The following is a 26,500-nucleotide window of genomic DNA, read 5'->3' as shown; positions in this document are numbered from 1 at the left end:
ATGCCTATTAGCCAAACCTCGTTGTTTTCGAGATATACATTTTTTAATATTAAACATCTCCTTGTGCGGTTTCAGTTAGAATACCCTGTTTTTATCGGGGACCATACTACAATTGTCAAATTACCAGGCTTGAACGTGTGGCAAAAATTTTTGTTCGCTATGCCCTACATTCGTTACACTTCAATGACCCGATTCCTCCTTACAGTAGTTGCTTTTTGCTTATTAACCTAAATTCGTTAGACAGCAGCCGTTCTATTCTGTCTCTTACCTTTGTTTTTGACCTAATAAATGGAACGATGACTGCCGATGTCTGCTAGTAAGAATTTGTTTCAACATCCCTAAGAGAAATCTACGGAATCATGATACTTTCTGGCTGGACACGGTTAGAACCAATTACGCGTATAATGCTCCGATTTTTAAAGCATTAAAGGAGTTTAGATTAGGTTGAAGTGGCTGCCCGATGGCCAATGAAATTAGTCACGTTGTGATACCACAAAAATAGCGTTCTTGGCCAGGAAGAATCTGCATGGTTATAGCCTGCCTAGCGAGTTCAACTGCAATGCAGTTTCCCTATGTCCAGGTACCAATGTGAGGTGTACACGGTTCTCTTGCGACATCTCTTGAAAAGATCGGCGACAGTTTAGTGTTAGTTCACAATTGAATTAGTAGGAGCCAAGAGATTTTATGGCAGCCTGGCTGTCGCTGAAAATAAAGATTTCTTTGCCGACATTGTGTTTCCTATCCTAATGCGACTTCCATGATGGCTGAAAATTCTGCCTGGAATACGCTGCAATGATCGGGCAGTCTGAAAGAGAGCTGGAGGTCAATATTCTTTAAGTATACTCCCCTCCAACTCTACCGTTTAGCTTAGAGTCTTCCGAGAAATGCTGCCATCAACAGTAAGGTACCTATCCGACTCCGTCCAATCAGGGAACGTGTATCATAAAGTTGGGTTCCGCAACTGTTGTGGTTTTACAGCGATCCGTGCTAGGAGGACGAAAACTGTATTTTTTTGGTATACTAGAGTGACCTGTGGTCTTGTTGTTCCAACAGGACAACTCCCTTAAGCACAGGGCTGGCGTTGCGGTCGCTCGATAACTGGCTAGATCCAATGGAAAGAGGTCAAGAATGATCTGAAGAGATTCGCTAGGAGTTGTTCTTAAAGCACCGTTTATGCTGATCATGATAGGTCTGTAGAATTTGCCCAACAAGTTTAGGTTTGACGCCTTGCTCAAGGCTGTCCACCATACGACTACCCCATACAGCAGTATGGTATAAATCCATCTGCATATGTTGGGGTGAGTCCCCTTTTTTGCAAATTGCTTGTTTACACGTATATAATGCAATGTACGCTTTCTTTTGTCGCCGAACGACGTTGTCCTTCCAGTCCAGCTTTTTTTCCAGAAGTACGCCTAGAAATGTGGTTTGTTTACCAAGGCTAAGCCGCACACCTCTTAGTTGTGGTAGGTTTAACGGTGGTATTTTGTACCGTTTGGTATATAAGATAAGCTCAACTTTATCAGAATTGACGCTGAGTTCGCATCGGGAAGCCCATAGGGTAACCTCTCGCAATGCTACCTGCGTTAAGTTTGAGGGAACTTGCCTCTGTAAGCAACCGCTAGGTCCTCATCATATGCCACAATCTTCCCGCTTCTCCATATACATAACCTAAAAATATTTGAGTTGGTGAATTTAATAAGTTTTCGTAGAGTTTATTCATTGTTTTGTATACGTTATGACTAAGAGACTTGTTTTTTGTGGAATATTTCTGTAATTTTTTGCGTTTTCTTCATTTTTATGAAATTTTCACGATTTTTAGGTTAAGGCACCAAAAATCGATAACATTGGAGATGGGTATGGATATGGGTATGGTTACGACTATGGCGTTAGGGTTAAGGGAGTTAAATTAGCCCTTAAGCTGGCACAATTTTTGGTCTGGCACCCGCTTCAGCTGGCGCGAGGGATTTATCTGTGATTGTTGCCAGCACAAATTTGAGATAAGTCCCTCGTGAGAGCGAAAAAAAATTAGAGCGTAAACGAATGTTTCATATCAAGTCATCTTTGCTGAACAAGCAAAGTGGCAACATCGGGTGAGGCTATTGTTTATTTGCGCATTTGCGAAAAGATATTTTGCAAACAAACTCTCATGCACAGAATGTTTTAATGGTTTAATGTTAGCAATTTATTTTGTTTAAATTTTTCCTTAGACTCAAGCAATGTGTGTTAACAATTATGTATGCATATTGATTCATCACCAACTAAACCACCACCAATAAGATGATTTTTGTTTTACTCACACAGCCACAGTTTAGATTTCTGCGACCCCTGTTTTATAATCAATAAAAACGAAGTTGTGCTAACTTTAAAAAGCAAATAGTAAATGCGAAAGTGAAGTGTGTTTGTTTCACCTGTAAAATTTAAAATGTTTTCGTTAGGGTCATTGGGAATTAGGCTAAAGATATGTTCGTTGCTGTGCGCTTCCATAATTTTTTATCTTTTTTCTATGTTACATGCCAACCTAATATAAACGCACGCAAGTCATTTTCTGTCAAAAATGTCTCATGCACATATAACTTGTATGAGAGCAGCCCAAATTGAATTTTCTGCGTGAAAACCTAACTCGATTTCCAATTTTTTGTTCTGCGTGACATTTAGATTTGACGTTTGCACACATGCTTTACATTGTCGCTGCGCATGCTTATTTTGGTTAGGGCAAAAAACGCCGGTTGTTTGCGTGCGCTAAAAAACGCAGTGCGGTTTTATTAGGTTGGCATGTTATATCGCCAAAACTTGTAGCAAAATAAGTGTGCGTGTGTACATATGTACGTAAATATCATATCATATTATATATATTATTATTTATATACATATATTATATATATGTAAATTAAACGGCTTAGTAGTCCGTTAAAAAAAAAGTTTGTTCGCCGGGAAGAATATGGTAAATTATGTTCTAAAAATAAGCTCTGCGAAAGTTCAGCCGATGCATCGCCGCAACAACGATAACCGGTTCCATTGTTAACAATGCTTCTAAAAAATTAAAATATGTTTTCAAAATGTTTCTGGGTTTAGAACCAAATCTAATTTTTATGCCTTGACCTCGCACCTTGATTACAATATTTTTGTTCTCGTTGGGAAGTTACTAAACTTGAGTTTCTTCGATAATGAATATTTCCATGCGAATTTATATAATGGATCATTCCATTTCAAGACACCCGGTCCGCGCATGACAAGATTTTTGGTTTCGATGAAATTTTAATATGTTGTTCTTTGGTCAAAATAATGAAACACGTGTTTTTTTTTTTGCCTCAAAAAAATTTTTTTTCGGATTGATCGGCAATTGAATTCGATAAAATGCAATCTATATTTTATTCACCTATTTTTCCAACTGTCAACAACTTTGTCAAAAATTAACCAATTCTCATGATTTTTACTTTGAAGTGTTCGTTACTACATTTACTTTTATATAAATTTATAAACAATAGCATATAGTTTAAAACAAATTTTGTTTAGTATTTAGTAAAATTTATGCCTTTTTTCAAAAATCAATTTCTCAAAAAACCTTATCTTTTTATACTCAGTTGAGCAGAGCTCACAGAGTATATTAAGTTTGATTGGATAACGGTTGGTTGTACATATATAAAGGAATCGAGATAGATATAGACTTCCATATATCAAAATAATCAGGATCGAAAAAAAATTTGATTGAGCCATGTCCGTCCGTCCGTCCGTCCGTCCGTCCGTCCGTCCGTCCGTCCGTCCGTCCGTTAACACGATAACTTGAGTAAATTTTGAGGTATCTTGATGAAATTTGGTGTGTAGGTTCCTGAGCGCTCATCTCAGATCGCTATTTAAAATGAACGATATCGGACTATAACCACGCCCACTTTTTCGATATCGAAAATTTCGAAAAACCGAAAAAGTGCGATAATTCATTACAAAAGACAGATAAAGCGACGAAACTTGGTAGATGGGTTGAGGTTATGACGCAGAATAGAAAATTAGTAAGATTTTGGACAATGGGCGTGGCACCGCCCACTTTAACAAGAAGGTAATTTAAAAGTTTTGCAAGCTGTAATTTGGCAGTCGTTGAAGATATAATGATGAAATTTGGCAGGAACGTTACTACTATTACTGTATATGTGCTAAATAAAAATTACCAAAATTGGATGAAGAACACGCCCACTTTTTAAAAAAAAATTTTTTAAATTCAAATTTTAACAAAAAATTTAATATCTTTACTGTATATAAGTAAATTAAGTCAAAATTCAACTCCAGTAATGATATGATGCAACAAAATACAAAAATAAAAGAAAATTTCAAAATGGGCGTGGCTCCGCCCATTTTCATTTAGTTTGTCTAGAATACTTTTATTGCCATAAGTCGAACAAAAATTTACCAATTCTTCTCAAATTTGGTAGGAGCATAGACTCTATCACGGTAACTGTTCTCTGTGAAAATGGGCGATATCGGTGGAAGCCACGCCCAGTTTTTATACACAGTCCACCGTCTGTCCTTCCGCTCGACCTTTAACACAATAACTTGAGCAAAATCTGATATATCTTTACTAAACTTAGCCCACGTACTTATCTGAACTCACTTTATCTTGGTATAAAAAATGGCCGAAATCCGACCATAACCACGCCCACTTTATCGATATCGAAAATTACGAAAAATGAAAAAAATGCCATAATTCTATACCAAATACGAAAAAAGGGATGAAACATGGTAACTGGATTAGTTTATTGACGCAAAATATAACTTTGGAAAAAACTTTGTAAAATGGGTGTGACACCTACCATATTAAGTAGAAGGAAATGAAAAAGTTCTACAAGGCGAAATCAACAGCCCTTGAACTCTTGGCAGGAATACTGTTAGTGGTATTGCATATATAAATAAATTAAGAGTCCCGACAGATGTATTTCTGGATCACCTGGTCAAAATTTGGTCGATATCGCGAGAACGCCTTCACATATACATCTAAGGGCCACTCGCTTTTAAAACCCTCATTAATACCTTTAATTTGATATCCATATCGTACAAACACATACTAGAGTCACCCCTGTCCCACCCTAATGGCGATATCTCGAAAAGGCGTCCACCTATAGACCTAATGCCCACTCCCTCTTAAAATGCTCAGTAACACCTTTCGTTTGATACCGATATCGTACAAACATTCTAGAGTCACCCCTGGCCCACCCTAATGGCGATATCTCGAAAAGGCGTCCACCTATAGACCTAATGTCCACTCCCTCTTAAAATGCTCAGTAACACCTTTCGTTTGATACCCATATCGTACAAACATTCTAGAGTCACCCCTGGCCCACCCTAATGGCGATATCTCGAAAAGGCGTCCACCTATAGACCTAATGCCCACTCCGTCTTAAAATGCTCAGTAACACCTTTCGTTTGATACCCATATCGTACAAACATTCTAGAGTCACACCTGGCCCACCCTAATGGCGATATCTCGAAAAGGCGTCCACCTATAGACCTAATGCCCACTCCCTCTTAAAATGCTCAGTAACACCTTTCGTTTGATACCCATATCGTACAAACATTCTAGAGTCACCCCTGGCCCACCCTAATGGCGATATCTCGAAAGGGCGTCCACCTATAGACCTAATGCCCACTCCCTCTTGAAATGCTCAGTAACACCTTTCGTTTGATGCCCATATCGTACAAACACATTCTAGAGTCACCCCTGGCCCACCCTAATGACGATATCTCGAAAAGGCGTCCACCTATAGACCTCATGCCCACTCCCTCTTAAAATGCTCAGTAACACCTTTCGTTTGATGCCCATATCGTACAAACACATTCTAGAGTCACCCCTGGCCCACCCTAATGGCGATATCTCGAAAAGGCGTCCACCTATAGACCTAATGCCCACTCCCTCTTAAAATGCTCAGTAACACCTTTCGTTTGATGCCCATATCGTACAAACACATTCTAGAGTCACCCCTGGCCCACCCTAATGGCGATATCTCGAAAAGGCGTCCACCTATAGACCTAATGCCCACTCTCTCTTAAAATGCTCAGTAACACCTTTCGTTTGATGCCCATATCGTACAAACACATTCTAGAGTCACCCCTGGCCCACCCTAATGACGATATCTCGAAAAGGCGTCCACCTATAGACCTCATGCCCACTCCCTCTTAAAATGCTCAGTAACACCTTTTGTTTGATACCCATATCGTACAAACATTCTAGAGTGTCCCTTGGTCCACCTTTATGGCGATATCTCGAAAAGCGTCCACCTATAGAACTAAGGATTACTCCCTTTTAAAATACTCATTACCATCTTTCATTTGATACCCATATCATAAATACACATTCTAGAGTCACCCCTGGCCCACCCTAATGGCGACATTTCGAAAAGGCGTCCACCTATAGACCTAATGCCCACTCCCTCTTAAAATGCTCAGTAACACTTTTCGTTTGATACCCATATCGTACAAACATTCTAGAGTCACCCCTGGCCCACCCTAATGGCGATATCTCGAAAAGGCGTCCACCTATAGACCTAATGCCCACTCTAAAATGCTCAGCAACACCTTTCATTTGATTTCCATATCGTACAAACACATTCTAGAGACACCCCTGGTCCACCTTTATGGCGATATCTCGAAACGGCGTCCACCTATGGAACTAAGGATCCCTCCTTTTCAAAATACTCATTAACAGCTTTCATTTGATACCCATATCTTACAAACATATTCTGGAGTCACCCCTGGTCCACCTTTATGGCGATTTCTCGAAAAGGCGTTCACCTATAGAACTAAAGCCAATTCCCTTTTAAAATACTCATTACCACCTTTCATTTGATACCCATATCGTACAAACACATTCTAGAGTCACCCCTGGTCCACCTTAATGGGGACAACTCGAAAAGGCGTCCACCGATAGACCTAAGGCCCACTCCCTCTTAAAATGCTCAGTAGCACCTTTCATTTGATACCCATATCGTACAAACAAATTCTAGAGTCAGCCCTGGTCCACCTTTATGGCGATATCCCTAAATGGCGTCCATACATAGAACTATGGCCTACTCTCTCTTAAAATACTCTTTAATACCTTTCATTTGATACACATGTCATACAACCACATTCCAGGGTTACCCCAGGTTCATTTTCCTTATTTTGTCTCCATAGCTCTCAACTGAGTATGTAATGTTCGGTTACACCCGAACTTAGCCTTCCTTACTTGTTTTTTGTTTAAACTTTTTCTGTATCGAGGGAACAGTTCATATTTCAACTTGGCCAAATGCCTATTAGCCCAAACTCGTTGTTTTCGAGATATATATTTTTCAATATTAAACATTCCTCCAACTAATGCCTCTTAACAGTGAGTTTACCGTTAGGGGAAGGGACACCACCCTGGGGTGTGCCCCTTGCGACAAAGCATGTTATATCAACCTTTTCCAGTAAAGTAAACACATTTCTTCCCTTGAGCAGTTGAACAATCAGTCCCACTAGGGCTCTATTTACATCCAGATTCGTTACAGCATTTTTCACGGCGTCTGGACCTATATTGTTGAATTCTCTTTCAATGTCTACATAGGCCACAAGAAAATAATCCTTTTCAAACAAGGATGTTTCGATAGTAGAGACCAGGGTAAGTAGCGCAGTCTCCGCAGATTTCCTTTTGGTGCACGCGTGTTGATAGCCAGATATGAGGTTCCTATCAATATAGTGGTAGTTAAGAAATTGCTAATTATCTCCTCTAGGGTCTTGAGTACGAAGGACGAAAGACAGATAGGTCTGGAGGCAGACACCAGGCTTTCTGCGTCGGGGAGCTCCACTTCCTCTTTGGGTGCCTCGATGTCTTTGTCCAAAGAGGCAACCGAAAGGGATGCGCGCTGTCCGCCGCCGCGGTATACGAGTGAATTACAACCTCGCCGATGCCGTAAAACACTCGTCCTTTGCTCTGTTTAAGTGGATCGGCGCTCGGAACTTCTGGAATCCATGCCCTAGCCCTTGGCCGAGCCGGAATGTCCGTCCAGTCGACGACCACAATTTTTCCCCCGGGATAGACCTGTCCCAGCTTTGCAGCTGCTGCCTTATCCAGTACAGTAGATCTTGCGTCTTCGCAAGCGAGGGCCTTGACCTGGCCCTGATACCATCCCGCTTAAGAACCTCGCGGCGGACTACCCGAAGACTCCATCAGACCGTCGAGAACATCATTGACGATATCGTTCCGAACGTACGGCAACTAGTCTTTAGGGATGACAGCACGGTCATTTCCACGGTCCAGGATTTTTATAAGAATCCGCCCGTTGGTTACCTCGGCGAAGCTGGGTTTGGCTACCCCGGGGTGATTTAGTAGATGCCTGGGGTTGCGCTTTCCACATTTGCTGCCAGAGAACCCCTAAAATTCTGCAGCAGAGCGCGCGCCCTTTCCACCGCATTCCCGACGTTCTCTGACAGCGTTTCAAGCGGAACGCTCTCATATCTTAACAGGACTTTTGCAGCCCCTCTTTTGTTCCTGTGGAACGATCCACTATGTGAATTTTCTCGAGAAGGGGTCCGACCCGTTTTTAGCCTCGCGGCCGTACCCGGATGATGGCTTATCTCTGCCGCCTTTCTCCTTTAGCTTAGTGTGACCACATCGTGGGACCCCTGTCACAGCCGTGGGGAGACCAGTCGCCGTGCCGACGTCTGATGGGCGCCCAGCATGAACAGGCGTATCAGTGTTCGCCGTTGCCAGCGTAACTGCCTTCGCTCCATACTGGTGCTTGCCCCGGTCAGATCACCAAGGGCGGATTTTAACGAGGTTGCCCTCTTGTCGTCCAGGGGGAGCCGACTCGTCGTTGCCAACGCAGCCGTTTCCGCGCTAGAAATTATATTTGCGGCCCCCTTTTCCTTTGGCTCGGAGTGGTCAGCTCACGGGACCCTGCCACATCCGTGGGAAAAACGGTTGCCGTTCCGGCGCTTGGTCGGTGTCCGGCCTCAGCAGGCGCGTCAGTGTTCCCCGCTGCCAGCGCAACTACCTTCGCCGCCATACCAGTGCCGACAGCCCCCAAGTCGCTCTTCCCTTTATTTGTGGTAGCCTTCCCTATGGGTTCACTCGGCGCTTGCATCAGAGCGATCCTTCTCCTTGTAGAAGAGGACGAAATTTCATTTTTTTTTTTTTTTGATCATCTTGTTCTAACGAACCCTTACTAGACGAGGCCGGCTTAGGGTAAATTAATTGAAAAGGGGAAGAAGTGTCGTCCGCCGCTGAAGAGCCCCTTACCGCGGTAAGACCATTAATACTCTCTGAGGCGGCCCGGTGTCAGAGAGACTCAGTACAAACAGAGCCCGACTGCAAGCATCCAATAGACACGGAGCCGCATAATACCCTGGATTGGGAGGGGCAGATCTTGGTCATCGCTCACCATAGGACTAAGCCACCCCAGTCATGGCGATCCATACGAACCTGCATCATAGCGTGTGGCCCAGCCCCGTGGTCATCGACTAAGCCCTCGCATTGCGGCAAGATGTGTGTCCTTCGCGAGGATTAAAAGATTTTAATACGCTTTCAAATCCTCTGGGTCTAGACTTTTCCTCCACAAAATACATATTTATATCGTTATTAAATGATTTATACACGTAAACTTTTAGTTAATTTTCAGTGTTTACGCTTAAACATTAGTACGTCTATTTTTAACACGCTTATATTAGCTTCACTTGTATATATGTTTGCTTGTTTGTAACTCTCTAGGCTAGGCGCGCAAAGGAGAGTTAGACCTATCTAGCGGCAATTATTGAAGACTCGCGGCAGTGTTTATTTAAGCTCGCTATAAAACGAGTTGTGTTTAATAGCGGAGACAAGAGCCTCTGTGCTATGGTGCTAGGTGCTATCAACATCAAATACTAAAACGACACCATATTTGCGTGTTTTTAGTGTTTTTATACTCAGTTGAGCAGAGGTCACAGAGTATATTAACTTTGATTGGATAACGGTTGGTTGTACAGGTATAAAGGAATCGAGATAGATATAGACTTCCATATATCAAAATCATCAGTATTGAAAAAAAATTTGATTAAGCCATGTCCGTCCGTCCGTCCATCCGTCTGTCCGCTAACACGATAACTTGAGTAAATTACGAGGTATCTTGATGAAATTTGGTGTATAGGTTCCTGGGCATCCATCTCAGATCGCTATTTAAAATTAACGATATCGGACTATAACCACGCCCACTTTTTCGATATCGAAAATTTCGAAAAACCGAAAAAGTGCGATAATTCATTACCAAAGACGGATAAAGCGGTGAAACTTGGTAGGTGAGTAGAACTTATGACGCAGAATAGAAAATTGGTAAAATTTTGGACAATGGGCGTGGCACCGCCCACTTTTAAAAGAAGGTAGTTTAAAAGTTTTGCAAGCTGTAATTTGGCAGTCGTTGAAGATATTCTGATGAAATATGGCAGGATAGGGGGTCACTCCTATTACTATATGTATTATTTACTTACTTAATTGGCGCTTAACCGTCTAAACGGTTATGGCCGTCCAACAAGGCGCGCCAGTCGCTCTTTCGCTCCGCCAACCGGCGCCAGTTGGTCACACCAAGGGAGTTTAAATCGTTTTCCACCTGGTCCTTCCGACGGAGTGGGGCCGCCCTCTACCTCAGCTTCCATAGGCGGGTTCCGATAGAAACACTTTCTTGGCCGGAGCATCATCTTTCATTCGCATAACATGGCCTAGCCAGCGCAGCCGCTGCGTTTTAATTTGCTGGCCAATGTTGATGTCTGCATATAGCTCGTACAGATAATCCTTAAATATTCTTCGGTACTCGCCATCGCCAATGCGTAGAGGTCCATAAATCTTTCGAAGAACTTTTCTCTCGAACACTTCCAAAGCCGCTTCATCTGCTGTTGTCATGGTCCATGCTTCTGCCCCATATAGCAGGACGGGTACGATAAGTGACTTGTAGAGTATAATTTTCGTTCGCCGAGAGAGGACTTTACTTTTCAATTGCCTATCTAGTCCAAAGTAGCATATATTGGCAAGATTGATTATTCGCTGGATTTCAGTGCTGATGTTGTTGCTGGTGTTGATGCTGGTTGCCAAAGAAAAGAAGTATTTTACTATTTCGAAATTATGGCTGCTAACAGTAGCGTGGTTGCCAAGGCGCGTATGCGCTGACTCTTTGCTCGATGACAGCAGGTACTTAGTTTTGTCCTCATTCACCATCAAGCCCATCTTTACCGCTTCTTTTTCCAGTTTGGAGTAAGCAGAACTAACAGCGCGGGTTTTTAGGCCGATGATATCAATGTCATCAGCATATGCCAGTAATTGTACGCTTTTATAGTATATTGTTCCAGTGCGGTTAAGTTCTGCAGCTAGTATAATTTTCTCCAGCATCAAATTAAAGAAATCGCACGATAGGAGGTCACCCTGTCTGAAACCTCGTTTAGTTTCGAACGGCTCGGAGAGGTCCTTCCCAATTCTGACTGAGCTGATGGTGTTGCTCAACGTCATTTTGCGCCGTATAAGATTTGCGGGGAAACCAAATTCAGACATAGCGGCATATAGGCAGCTCCTTTTCGTGCTGTCGAAGGCGGCTTTAAAGTCGACGAAGAGGTGATGTGTGTCGATTCTCTTTTCACGGATTTTTTCCAAGATTTGGCGCATTGTGAAAATCTGGTCGATGGTAGATTTACCAGGTCTGAAGCCGCACTGATAAGGTCCAATCAGCCGGTTCACGGTGGGCTTCCATCTTTCGCACAATACACTTGAAAGGACCTTATATGTCATAGTAAGAAGGCTGATTCGCCGATAGTTGGTGCATTTTGCAGTATCCCCCTTCTTGTGGACTGGGCAAAGAACACTTAGATTCCAACCGTCGAGCATGCACTCTTCCGCCCGTATTTTGCTAAGAAGCTGCTGCATGCGCCTTACCCATTCCTCGCCGCCGTACTTGAATAGCTCCGCAGGCAATCCATCAGCGGCCGCGGCCTTGTTGTTTTTCAATCTGGTTATTGCTATTCTAACTTCGTCGTAATCGGGCGGGGGACATATATCCCATCATCATCGATCTGATCATCATCTCTGCGCGGTGAATTGCTGCCTCCACTTAGGAGAGCAGAGAAGTGTTCCCTCCATAATCTAAGCACTCTCTGGACATCAGTTACAAGGTCGCCGTTTTCGTTCCTACAGGAGTTTTCCCCGGTCTTAAAACCATCCGTCTGTCGCCGTATTTTTTAGTAAAATTTTCGGGCGTTATTCCTGGTGGCTAGCAGCTCAAGCTCCTCGCACTCACGCCTTTGTGCTTCTGCTTGTTTCTTCCTGAAAAGGCGTCTCGCTTCCTTTTCCAACTCACGATAGCGTTCACACACTCCTCTTATCGCGCTCGCTTTTAAAGTAGCCCTGTAGGCAGCGTCTTTCTTTCGGTTGTAACGCGACATTCTTCATCGTACCAGTTGTTTTTTCGTGGCCGCCGGTAACCAATTTTTTCCTCGGCGGCAGTACGAAGTGCTTTGGAGATATGCTCCCACTGCTCCTGTATTCCTTCAGGATGAGTTGTGCTCTCAGAGAGCAGGTGTGAGGGTCGAGTTGCGAAATCATTGGCAGTCTGCTGTGATTGAAGTTTTTCGACTTCTAGCTTTCTTTGTGTTTTTTGTTCCTTGGTTTTAGCCGCGTTAAGGCGGGTGCGTATTTTGGCTGCAATGAGATAATGGTCCGAGTCGATGTTAGGTCCTCGGATCGTGCGCACATCTAAAACACTGGAGGCATGCCGTCCGTCTATCACAACGTGATCGATCTGATTGCGAGTATTTCGATCAGGAGACAGCCATGTAGCTTGATTTATATTTTTATGCATGAACCTCGTGCTGGATATGACCATGTTTCGAGCACCGGCAAAGTCAATCAGCCTCAGTCCGTTAGGAGAAGTTTCATTGTGTAGGCTGAACTTTCCGACTGTAGGGCCAAAAACACCTTCTTTGCCCACCCTGGCGTTAAAGTCGCCAAGCACGACTTTTATATCATGACGGGGGCAGCGCTCGTACGTGCGTTCTAATGATATGTTATAAAATGATATGTTAAAAATTGATATTTTAAAAAATTTTTCTTTTATTAGGATAGCGGCGAGACGCTCGTCCACAGGCGTGAACGCCAGCACTTGGCGACAAAGTATCTCTCCCACCACGAAACCGACGCCGAAACTGCGCTTATTCGTATGGCCACTCCAATAAATGTCACAATTTTTGATCTTCTTTCTTCTTTGCTTCGTCCAACGCATTTCTTGGATGGCGGTGATGTCAGATTTTGCTTTGACGAGGACATCAACCAGCCGGACATGTGCACCAATCCCATTCAGGGAGCGGATGGTGCATGCCCTCAATTCATTGTCCTTCAAATGTTTGCCATGGTCGTCATCAATAGAGAGTGTATTTATCCGAGGCTTTTTGTTATATTTCATTGGAGTATGGTTTTACGTGGCGGGTCCCAAGCCCAGCGCACAACCCGCTCAGCGGTGGTGAAAATATTACCTGCACGTTTATATAGCGAGCCGCTTGCTCCAAGACAGACGCCCGCTTGCAGCCGCTCCTAGAGGTGAACAGACGCTGCCGATGAGATCTTCCCCGGCTAGCCCTTAAACCGATTATGTCAGAGTCGCCTAGCCAGGTTGTCGCCTTCTCACATTAGCTCACCGCTAAACGGATGTTTAGCGTCTACCCAGAAGATACTTGGCCGCAAGCGACCGGCAGTAGTAAGCTGCTTGAACCGCATGCAAAAGAATCGCTCTGGCCATTCCCAGGTGTATGGCGGTCAGAAGCTTTCCCTACTTTGGTGGACTTCTACACACGGCTCCACCCTCCCCTGTATATATGCTTAATAAAAATTAGCAAAATCGGAGAACGACCACGCCCACTATAAAAAAAATTTTTTTAAGTCAAATTTTAACAAAAAATTGTATATCTTTACAGTATATTTGTAAATTATGTCAACATTCGACTCCAGTAATGATATGGTGCAATAATATACAAAAATAAAAAAAATTTCAAAATGGGCGTCGCCCCGCCCTTTTTCATTTAATTTGTCTAGGATACTTTTAATGCCATAAGTCGAACAAAAATTTACGAATCCTTGTGAAATTTGGTAGGGGCTTAGACTATAGGACGGTAACTGTTTTCTGTGAAAAAGGGTGAAATCGGTAGAAGCCAGGCCCTGTTTTTATACACAGTCGACCGTCTGTCCTTCCGCTCGGCCGTTAACACGATAACTTGAGCAAAAATCGATATATCTTTACTAAACTCAGTTCACGTGCTTATCTGAACTCACTTCGTATAGGTGTAAAAAATGGCTGGAATCCAACTATGACCACGCCCACTTTTTCGATATCAAAAGTTACAAAAAATGAAAAAAATGCCATAATTCTATACCGAAAACGAAAAAAGGGACGAAACATGGTAATTGGATTGGTTTATTGACGCAAATATAACTCTAGAAAAAAACTTTGCAAAATGGGTGTGACACTTACCATAGTAAGTAGAAGGAAATGAAAAAGTTCTGCAGGACGATACCAAAAGCCCTTGGAATCTTGGCAGGAATACTGCACGTGGTATTACATATATAAATAAATTAGCGGTACCCGACAGATGATATTCTGGGTCACCCTGGTCCACATTTTGGTCAATATCTCGAAAACGCCTTCACATATACAACTACCACCACTCGCTTTTAAAATACTCATTAATACCTTTCATTTGATACCTATATCGCACAATCAAATTCTAGAGTCACCTCTGATCCACCTTTATGGCGATATTTCGAAAAGGCGTCCACCTATAGAACTAAGGCTCACTCCCTTTTAAAATACTCATTAACACCTTTCATTTGATACCCATATCTTACAAACGCATTCTAGAGTCACCCCTGGTCCACCTTTATGGCGATATCTCGAAAAGGCGTCCACCTATAGAACTAAGGCTCACGCCCTTTTAAAATACTCATTACCACCTTTCATTTGATACCCATATCGTACAAACACATTCTAGAGTCACCCCTGCCCACCCTAATGACGATATCTCGAAAAGGTGTCCACCTATAGACCTAATGCCCACTCCCTCTTAAAATGCTCAGTAACACCTTTCGTTTGATAACAAACATTCTAGAGTCACCCCTGGCCCACCCTAATGGCGATATCTCGAAAAGGCGTCCACCTATAGACCTAATGCCCACTCCCTCTTAAAATGCTCAGTAACACCTTTCGTTTGATACCCATATCTTACAAACGCATTCTAGAGTCACCCCTGGTCCACCTTTATGGCGATATCTCGAAAAGGCGTCCACCTATAGAACTAAGGCCCACGCCCTTTTAAAATACTCATTAACACCTTTCATTTGATACCCATATCTTACAAAAAAATTCTAGAGTCACCCCAAGTCCACCTTTATGGCGATATCTCGAAAAGGCGTCCACCTATAGAAATAAGGCCCACTCCCTTTTAAAATACTCATTAACACCTTTCATTTCTAGAGTCAGCCCTGGTCCACCTTTATGGCGATATCTCGAAAAGGCGTCCACCTATAGAACTAAGGCCCACGCCCTTTTAAAATACTCATTAACACCTTTCATTTGATACCCATATCGTACAAACAAACTCTAGAGTCAGCCCTGGTCCACCTTTTTGGCGATATCCCTAAATGGCGTCCACCCATAGAACTATGGCCTACTCCCTCTTAAAATACTCTTTAATATCTTCCATTTGATACACATGTCATACAAACACATACATTCCAGTGTTACCCTAGGTTCATTTTTCTACATGGTGATTTTCCCTTATTTTGTCTCCATAGCTCTCAGCTGAGTATGTAATGTTCGGTTACACCCGAACTTAGCCTTCCTTACTTGTTTAAACTATATTTGTTATTATTTTTTTCCTCTGTATGAAAGTTTTTACATTTTCTAGATTAATACGAGATAAATAAATAAGTTGTGGGTCTGTTTGAAAAACATTGAATGGCGGGATGTTATGGCGAAAGAAGATGTTTAATGGGGTGACAATCGTCTTCGCTGCACCATATAAAAAGCTGGAGATTTTTATATTTGACGAAAATGGAGTTTTTATGTTTTTTCGAAAGCCGATAATTTCGCGAAATCTCAGACCCAATTCAATTTTACTGATTTTAATACTCATAATCTTGTTCTTTTAATTTTTCGCATAATAAATGATAAACAAATTAACGTTTATCAATTATTTTATATAAATTGCTGCACCCTGAATGTATATGGGCTTAAGAACCTCCAAATGCAACATGGCATTTCTAAGAGTTATCTAATTGGAGTAGAAATTTGCAGGACTTATTTTTAGACCATTATTTATTATATTTCGACAAACTTAATATTTACAAAAAGAAATATGTATAACGAACGGATTAACCCACAGCGGATTAGCGGTCTTAGAATATACTCGCGACAGGTATGCCTGTCGTAAGAGGTGACTAAAATACTCAAATGATTCAAAGGGTTGCCAGCGCAATTAGAGCTTCTTCAACCCAATTGCCAACCTCGCCTACCCGTGGCGAATCTTGTTTCTTAAGCAGCCGGGGCTCATGGAACTGGAGTGTGGGGAGCGGATTGGCCTAGAAGGTTCAATGTGGTTATATTAAATCGTTCCCGAGATGGTCGGGCTTGTATCTTAATGGTGCTTGTTACCGGAACCTACCGGATCTATTTCCGGCAAAGAACCGTTAACATCGATAACACTCCTCAAACCGTTCGTTGTTGTGATAAAATTACTGGTTTGTGATAAAAATTACTAAATAAATTCAGTTTCGCTCCTGAAGAAGCTAATGTGCTTAGCCAAACGTTGAACCGAAACAGTGGAGTTTAATTTAGCTTTGCACTAAGCAAATAATGGCCAAAAAGCCTATTTATACTGCTGTAAAATAAATAAATTTAATAGAATGCGTTTTTGACAACAAAATAACTCTTTCAGTTACAACCTATTAGCCGGTCTCCTGATACGGCCTTATTAACAGTATGTCTGAGATACGCCCTTTTTAAAAAAAAAACTTTTAACTTACGACTTTTCTATTAGGATAGACAGATATGTATGTATATAGTGTGTTGAATCAGCATCCGCAGCCTATCCGATAATGACCTTAAACTTCGCAGGTGGCACTCAACTGTAAAAATTATTTAAGCATTATTTTGGTGTATGCATATACATATGTATAAATATATATATACACATACACACCTTGCAGGAAAACAAAGAACAATGTAAATTAGAAACAAATATTATATAATGACATGGTCCGTAACTGTTCTAAAATATGCCCTGCCAAAAATGGGGCCAGTCTATGAATCCGGGATGAGTAGCAAAGGAGTATGCGACTATAGCCCGATATCTCTATATGGGTTGGAGTGGTCCCTTTTGTTTCAGTATGTCCTATGGAGAGTGGTCTCTCCTGTGAACCTGTTTATGCCTGAACGGGTAGTGTCGGACTGGTCCTCTTTACACCCCTACGACTACTGTCGGACAGAGCTTTTCTGCACTGTTCGATACTTACTCTTTGTACCACTATGGGAACTGTCCGACAGGCGCTTTTTGTATCCATACGGGTAGTGTCGGACATATTCTCTTCGCACCTCTACAGCCACAGTCACACAAGTCTCTTTTGTTCGTAAGTTGTTTGTGTTGTACGGATTGATCGCACGATTTTTTGCAGGGTGCTTTCCAGTATCAACAATTACATCCATACATTTGTATATATTCATTTGTACAATTCATGGCGGAACTATACAAGGTGGCAGACGGGACAGCTGATTGGTATTTTTAAATTTTATTTGATACATCAACTTCCGGCGCAGTACGATTTTGACATTAGTCCATTGAGTTAACAAAAACAAAGTACATGGAACTTTTATTTATGTTTGTGGGTATGTTACCATGCTTCTTACCACCTACCAATTAAACTGTGATCGGCGCGCATCAAAATATTGATTTCATAAATACTTGCATGTTGTTTGCATGTATTTGTAAGTGAATACGTAAATGTTTTTTTGAATTGAACAAAAACTAACGGCAGTATGCCAGATTGAGCCCGCTATTGTTGTCATATGTTAAAAAAAAGTTGATTTTACTTGCTGGTGTATGCCCCGTAGGGAAGTCAGTGAGGAAGAATAATAATTTCTGCTGCAGAACTAGACCTAAAGTAGCAAATAAGTACTATTTCGATTGCAACTAGAATCTTTCTAGTTCAAAAGTCGATAGTTTGGGTTTTTATATTTCATGCTTAACATATATTTGATAAATATGTTATCTGCAAGAAGCTTAATACTAATTTCACACAGACGGCTTATTGAATAATAAAGGCAATTTTCTACATTAAGACGCTTATTGAGCTCAATCTTCCCTACAAAATTCGAATCTATTATTATTTCATTAGTAGCTAATCGAATGCCTAATGAAGTCAAAAGCACAATGCAACTCTGTTGGCAGCGTTCCGCTTCCGTTTCCGTTTCTTAGTTTTCAAAGCAAATGTCATTGTCTGCATGGCGGAACGATACAAGGTGGCCGCATCGAACAGCTGATTATAATCTTTTTTATTTGATTTGATACATCAACTACCGGCGCAGTACGATTTTGACATTTGTCCATCGAATTTACAAGTACATGGAATTTTTTTTGTTTGTAGGTATGTCAACATGCTCCCACCTTGTATCGTTCCGCCATGATTGTCTGTCTATCCTTCATACTAATCGAGCAGTTACTTCTGTGTGAAAGCACAAAATTTACGATTTCATTAGCAGGTGAAATGAGATCATTAAATTTCTGTGTGAAAACAGTATAAAGATGATTGCGCCTTTCCCAAATTGGCAAGAAACAGGTTCCGCCAAGAGAATTATTCCGCCATAGCTTCAACATAGTACAATTAGACAGTGACAAGCAACTTATATTTAGTCAATTCATATTAAACATGCCTAAAGGCCGCGCCACAGTGAAATTTTTCATATAGAAGCGTTTAGCACAAGCTTATGTATTCTAGTAACATCGCCACAATCAACCAAGATGTTGCGTTTATAAATATGAAGGAACTTCAGACTTGGCAATTGAAGTTTATTTCGCCTTGCCCATTTAAATACAAAATTTCGCGAAGCACTGTTATAACCATTCTCCCTATACAACAAAAATACTTGATAAAATATTTTGTGTCGTATTCATTTGTTATATTGCAGTTTTTAATTAAAAAAAATAGTAAATTCACTTGCAAAGTGTGCCAGCACTCTTAGCCAAAGCAAATGTGAAATTAATCTTCTTATGCTTCGTTTCCAACAAAAGTTGCAAGTTGGCTACTTTTTCATGTCAGTTGCCGCCAGTGTCACTCAATCTACCGTTCTCCATAAAAAATACGTGCAATTTACTCATAATGCATAAGAATATATGAAAAACTGTTTATGTGACGGGGCTTTAAGTCCTTAAATATTTCAGTCAAACTTTTACGTACACAACTTTTATCCAAATTTTCGGTTATATTATTATTAACCAGGATAACTTAAGATTAAAATATAAAGGGGGCATTTTTTTAAGATACTAAATTTAATATAATTAAAAATTGTTTTCCTAAATGCGCCGACACTTCAAACTAAAATTTCATGGCTTGATATATCTGTATATATTATCTGTATAAAAAATTGTATTTGATTTCCCGTATATTTATATCTGTGGAAAGGTCTAAGACTCTTATACGATCCGAAGGGAAACTGATAATCGGGTTACAGCCAGCAAAGTTACAGGCTCGCAAGAGTCGCGGTACCAATCCTGCACGGAACAGAAAGCGACAGTTGTATCATTCCTCCCAGTTGCGAAATTTTCAGACTTTTTGATTTAGGAGATTCACTCGAGCCACTTTTCGTGGGCTCGCAGGAAAATGAAAAGGGTGTTTTCACAGCTAGGTGCATTGTTTATTCCAGTAACCCAATAATTAAAGTCATAAACACCACGGATGATGTAAAGTATGTGAAAAGAAACAGTATTCGGACGGAAAACCTTTCAAATTACAATGTTTATACAATTAACAAGACAGAAACAGAAAACAAACGTACGAAAATACTTATTTCAATTTTAAAAAGTCAAATACCTCACATGCTCAAAGTAAATTAATTGACCTTTGCATAGATTATCCAGACATTTTCGCTCTTGACACGGACAAAATGATTTTAAATAACTTCTACGAGCAAAAATTAAGATTGACAGACAAAGACCCGGTATATGTTAAAAACTATCGATTGCCATACTCTCAACGCGAAGAAGTAAGCGGCCAAATAAATAAACTGTTAGACAACGATTTGATTGAACCTAGTTACTCTAATTACAATAGTCCTTTGATTGGAGTCCCAAAGAAGGATACTAATGGTCAAAAAGCTTATCGTGTGTGCGTAGATTTTCGCGCAGTAAACAAAAAACTCATTGCTGATAAATTTCCACTAGCTAGAGTTGACGATATTTTAGATAACCTTGGCAGAGCAAAGTATTTTTCGACATTAGATCTTTTTTCGGGATTTCATCAAATCCCTTTGCATCCTGGCTCACGTGACATTACGTCCTTCAGCACTGACCGAGGTGCATTTAGATGGAAAGTACTTCCAGTCGGCTTAAATATAGTACCAAATTCGTTCTCACGAATGATGACAATCGCTTTTTCGGGTATACCATCCAATGTCGAATATTTGTACGTCGACGATATTATGGTCATAAGTTGTTTTCAATACTTGTAGGTCTTCCAATCTCAAACTGAACCCAAATAAATGCAACTATTTACGATCAGAAGTTACATTTTCAGGGCACAAATGTTCAGCCAAAGGTTTGTTGCCAGACGACTCCAAAATAAACGCAATTAAAAAGTATACAAAACCGACTGATAAACACGCGGTACGACGATTCGTCGCGTTTGCAAACTATTGCAGAAGGTTTATACCAAATTTTGCGTCTCTGACAGCGCCTCTAAATCGATTAAGCAGAACAAGAGTTGAATTCGTTTGGCATGTTGAGTGCGAAAGGGCATTTTTATCTTTGAAAGCAGGATTACTTTCACCAAAATTACTACAATACCCAGATTTTACTAAACAATTCATTATTACCGTTGATGCTTCCACAACTGGATGTGGTGCTATTTTGACCCAAGAACAGCAAGACAGTGATTTACCAATTTATTTCGCTTCTAAAGCATTTAATAAAGCAGAGCAAAGAAAAAACCAATTATAGAATTGGTACTCTTAGCTATTTACTTTGCAATCAAGCAATTTCAACCATACGTTTATGGCAGCCATTTCATTGTAAAATCAGACCATAGACCACTAGTATACCTATTCAACATAAAAGACCCATCTTCAAAACTTTCAAGGATAAGGCTAGAACTAGCTGAATATAATTTCACTATTGTATATATTAAGGGTAAATCAAACGTTGGCGCTGACGCACTATCGCGCATTACAATCGATGAGATTAAGAATCGAACAAACAAATTATAGCAACAAAAACAACTTACTTCATATGTCGAGGACAAATTTTCATTTAATTTTTCAAAAAAAAAATACCACGCATAAGATCTGATATTACTTACGATAAAGATATAAAAAACCCAAAGTAGCAAAAGCAAAATTAGACAAATTTATTGACCTAAAAACGATACTTTATTCAGACATTTTACTATTACACATTTCAAAGATATTGGAATTAAAATTTTAAAATCATTAGAAATCATTCTAACAGATCCAGTGGAGACATTAACAGACGAAGAAGCGAAACTAAAATTAATGAAAATTTACCATAACGATCCAATTTCAGGTGGACTTTGCGGAATGAAAAAAATTTACACAAAACTACGAACAAAATTTTATTGGAAGAACATGACTCGTGATATAGCGAAATATATCAAAAGTTGTAATGATTGTCTTTTAAACAAGGTTAAACCTAAAACGAAAAAAAAACTTGTTTTAACACCAACACCTTGTAAACCATTGATGTACTAGTTATAGATACAATAGGACCTTTTTCTGAGGCCAAACACAGTAACAAGTTCGCAGTTACCATTATTTGCGACATGACCAAATATCTGGTAATAGTTGCTATACCATACAAATCACCAAAAACAATTGCTTCAGCAATTTTCGAAACATTTATTTTAACCTACGGCGTAATAAACGCCATAAAATCAGACTTAGCTACAGAATTTAAAAATTAATTATTTGAAGAATTAGCTAAACTTTTAAATATTAAACATAATTTTTCAACTGCATACCATCACGAAACTGTTGGTACAATTGAACGTAATCACAGAGTTTTTAATGAATACTTACGTGCATATTTACACAATACTTTTAATGATTGGGATATTTATTTAAAATACTTTACTTTCCTACACAATACAACTTTCAACCCGGCATTATATGCCAAGGTATGAATATCCCGAAGCGCCTGATCCATCAAAAGAGCCGTGAAGAAGCAGCAGAAATTCTGGAGGAGGCGTGCTTAAGCTGCAGTGTCGTCAATATATATTGATAGTCAGGCGGCGATTAAGGCAATAATCTCACACAGTACTTCATCAAAAAGTTGTTTGGAATGCAAACAATTATTCGAAAAACTTCGTTCAGGCCATACGAGATAGAAGGTAATGAAAGGACCGATGTGTTGCTCGCCAAGTCAAGGCTCCAGTTATTAGGAGCGGCAGAGTTGCCAGATCTCGAGGCAGCAATTAAGCTAGGCCCCAGAAAACTTCTATTATTTGCCAAGAAGACGGAGTTATTCTATAACATTAGTCCTGGTACCTGATTGGGGTTCTTTCGTTTGGTCGTGAAACAAATTCTAGTAACACTATGGACACATTCAGTCTATAAGCGAGCTTTATTGGCCGGCCAGTTCTACGTAATACCTTTAACTGTTGGTTTTGTTTTAAAACCAGAAGTGTTTCTAATATTCTATTTTTGGATTTTTTGGACTTTCTGGTTTTATTTTGACACAATTTTGAGATTTTGGACTTATTGCTAAATTCAGTAATGTTTAGAACAAGGCCTAAATTAGAGTTTATTAAGTTCTGAAATCAGTGGAGATAAAATAAAAAAAAAAAACAGCAAATCCTCATCCAAAAATTATTTCAGATTAGATCTCGCATTTGCTTTCACATCGTTTTTGATTTTATCCTAACCTTGACCTAGATTGGCAAAATATCCGATGTTGGTTACTATCAGTGATAGGCCCAAAATATTCTACCACAATCGCCTGTGCCTCATTATGTAATTTCAGTTGAATAAATGTCATATATTTAGTTATAAACTCATCCAAAGTATAGTCTGCTTATTTAATATTTTTCTATAATTTGCTGAGAGCTAAAGCTTTCTTCTAAGCTACATTATACAATTTCTGATGGCGGATACATTTTTTAGATATCTAAAGTGGTACACGAAACGACGACCTTCAGCAATGTAGGCAAACACACTACCCAACAAACCATATTAAACATTAGTAACACGTTGAAATTGTAAGCACTGATTAAGTTTTTTATTTTTACTTAGAAATTTTCTATAATTTTGTTTACCGCAATTAGGTTATGCCGAAAATTGGGGTTTCCAAACAATCAAATGTGTCACAAACTCAGAAGTTTGATCGTTGTATATGGCGAAATGGGCGAATGATGACGAACCCCCTCTTATTTAAACAATCGGATGTATTTGAGATACTTAATATTGTAGTCATATCGTATCAGTTCCTTTGAATGAAACGGATGCATTTGTTGCATTTTATAAGTATATCTCAAAAATTGAGAGATCAGCTGGCTTCAGATGGATACATTCCGCTCGTCGTAGTGATTATGTTCGAGCACTTAAAGATTTCTCCTTTTCTTTTTGTTCGTACAATTTTTCGGTACCGAGCCCGACGTTAGTATAACATTTAGTGTTCATGAAAAGAATGGAAATTACTAACTACATTCTTGCTAGGAAAATTACTAAAATAAGTCTAATAATTCAAACAACAAGAGGCCAATTCCAATGTTTTTTCATGCATTATACGAATGTGAATTACGCAAAAAGTTGGCGCTCCTTTTGATGGACGCACGACAATTACAACAAATTATAAAAATGGCAGTGGCCGAGACATTCAGCAGCGTTAGCCCATGTCACGCCTTTGTTGTGTCCACTTCCACACGCAATCATATATACATATATCTATGCACGTATATAAAAAAATGAATGACTGCATGACATTTTAGTAAAAGTGGCTGAAATGAATATTTATTAATGTTCCGATATAACTCTCAAGATAACGCATCGAATATACAGGGTGTACCACTTTTACATGAATATTAGCTGATGTAATTCCAGTTCAAACCGAGTGATTGCTGAAACGAGCTAACCCGTAAATAAAAATACTTGGCGCGATTTACCTCCGAGGAGACTTTCGCTGAGCCTCTCCTCCAAGCTTCCTTTTAATTGTTCCCTACAAATTGGCGGGATTGGATCTAGATATTTTATGCCGACTCCAAACGGCATTTCCAACAGTTTTCATTGAGAATCTCTTCATCGCAGAAAAAAACTCGGGGTGTTTCGCAAATCCCTGCCGAAGGGCAGGTTATGTCAAGCCTCTAATCCCATTTTCTTTACAATTTTGAAAACTTGGTTCAGATTTCCGAAAACAGTCCAAAAATATAGTTAAGTCTGTACTAATATAATCTTGGTAGAGTGTCTTAACCCAGCAAAAAGTAGACAGGCCCTTACTGTACCTGAATGGAATTTTCTATACTGGCAGATTATAGAAAAATATAGCTAGAGCCTTTACAGTTTACATACTACATTGATCGTAAATGGACAAGTGTGTGTTTTGCATGCAGAAAGCAGTCCAGGCCAGGAAGGTTGGGTAATGACATATAAAACCAGAGCCTTTACTGTGCATGGATTTTGCTATATTATTTTTTAGCCGACATGTTTAATATGAAAACTTGTTGATATATCGATGTGAAAAATAGGCTTGATAAAAACTTCGACTAAATGTCGACTTTTTATTGCTAAAGCAAGAAGTAGAAATCTTTTGTTGCCTTGCTAGGTAGGTAGGTAGGTTGAACTGGCCGGTCCATGAGGACCTCACATAGACTGATTGAGTCCGTAGTGTTACCAGAAGTTTGTTTTAACGACCAAACTGAAAAACCCTATCAAAAACCAGGACCTATGTTATAAAATAACTCCGTCCTCTTGGCAAATACTAGAAGCTTCCTAGGACTTAAGCCACTTGCTGCTTCTAGATCTGACAGCTGTATCACTCCTAATAGCTGGAGTCTTAGCCTGGCAAGTGCAGGGCACGAGCACAGAACGTGCTCGATCGTTTCCTCCTCCAACCCGCACTTCCTACACCTGCTATCACTGACCAAGCCTAATTTAAAGGCATGTGACGCCAGAAGGCAGTGTCCAGTCAGAATACCCGTCATGAGTCTACAGTCCTCTCTTTTTAATGATAGAAGCAACTGTGTTAGTCTAAGGTTGTAAGACCTACACATAATCTTCGACACTTTACAGCCCCGCGCTTGAACCCACGCCTTTTCTGCTTGGTCGATCATGTGCACCTCTCGCCTTCGCTTAATCTCGCCCAATCTAATTGGGACGTCTACGGAGCAAGCTTCAAGGGATGCGCCCTTTTTAGCTAATTCGTCCGCTTTTTCATTCCCATCTATTCCCATATGCCCTGGGACCCAATATAGATGTATGCTTCTCCCTGTCCCGATTCTCTCCAGAGACTGCTTACACTCTAACACGCATTTAGATGCTGTGCTATGCGAGATTATTGCCTTAATTGCTGCTTGACTGTCAATATAAAAGTTAACACGGTTGCAGCTTAAGCTATTCTCTTCCAGGGTTTCTACTGCTTTGGTTACGGCTAATATTTCCGCTTGGAAAACGCTACAGTAATCCGGCAGCCTGTAGGATCTGCTTAATTCCGGATCAGCGCAGTATACCGCAGACCCTACTCCTTCCACTATTTTGGAACCATCGGTGTACACATGTATCGCCTCGTCCGCCATTTGCGCACCCTTGCGCCAACCGTCCACCTCTATTGTGGCCTTAAGATCTCCCTCAAAGTGCAGGTAGGGAATCATGTAGTCTGTTCGTCTTGTGACTGAGGACGCTATACTACTATGGCCATATGGTCGGCGCTCAAGCTGCCCCGAAGCACCGAGCCTGGTTGCGGTCGTTAATGCTTTGTTCTTTGCCTTGCTAGAACTACATAGACATGTATTTGGTAACTGTTTAAAGAAATAAAGTAAACACAATATAAGCACCCGTTAGTTTCATACATATGAGTACATTTTGCTTTTTGTAGTTTAACAAAATATTTTCCCATTCATATACAAATCTACGTACATATGACTACATGTTTCACCTACCAACATTTCGCTGATCCACGAACTTATTGGAACAACTGGCTGACCTTAACTGCTATTTATATTTATCATAAGCCGAATTCACCTTTTCTATAAGTTTGGTTGATTTTCCGACAGGGTGGATAAATGATGTAT

General features: G+C 40.3%; 1 protein-coding gene across 9 annotated transcripts in view; it reads left to right on the top strand.

Moving 5' to 3' along the window:
- Positions 1-26,500, top strand: part of Mmp1 (Matrix metalloproteinase 1) — a 422,620-nt gene that overhangs the window by 227,820 nt on the left and 168,300 nt on the right. The gene's annotated exons all lie outside the window — the stretch shown is intronic.

Source organism: Eurosta solidaginis, chromosome 3 (genome assembly GCF_040869045.1).
Source record: "Eurosta solidaginis isolate ZX-2024a chromosome 3, ASM4086904v1, whole genome shotgun sequence".
NCBI lineage: Eukaryota > Metazoa > Arthropoda > Insecta > Diptera > Tephritidae > Eurosta > Eurosta solidaginis.
The sequence above is the reverse complement of the archived record's forward strand: the minus strand, read 5'-3'. Positions and strand labels throughout refer to the sequence as shown.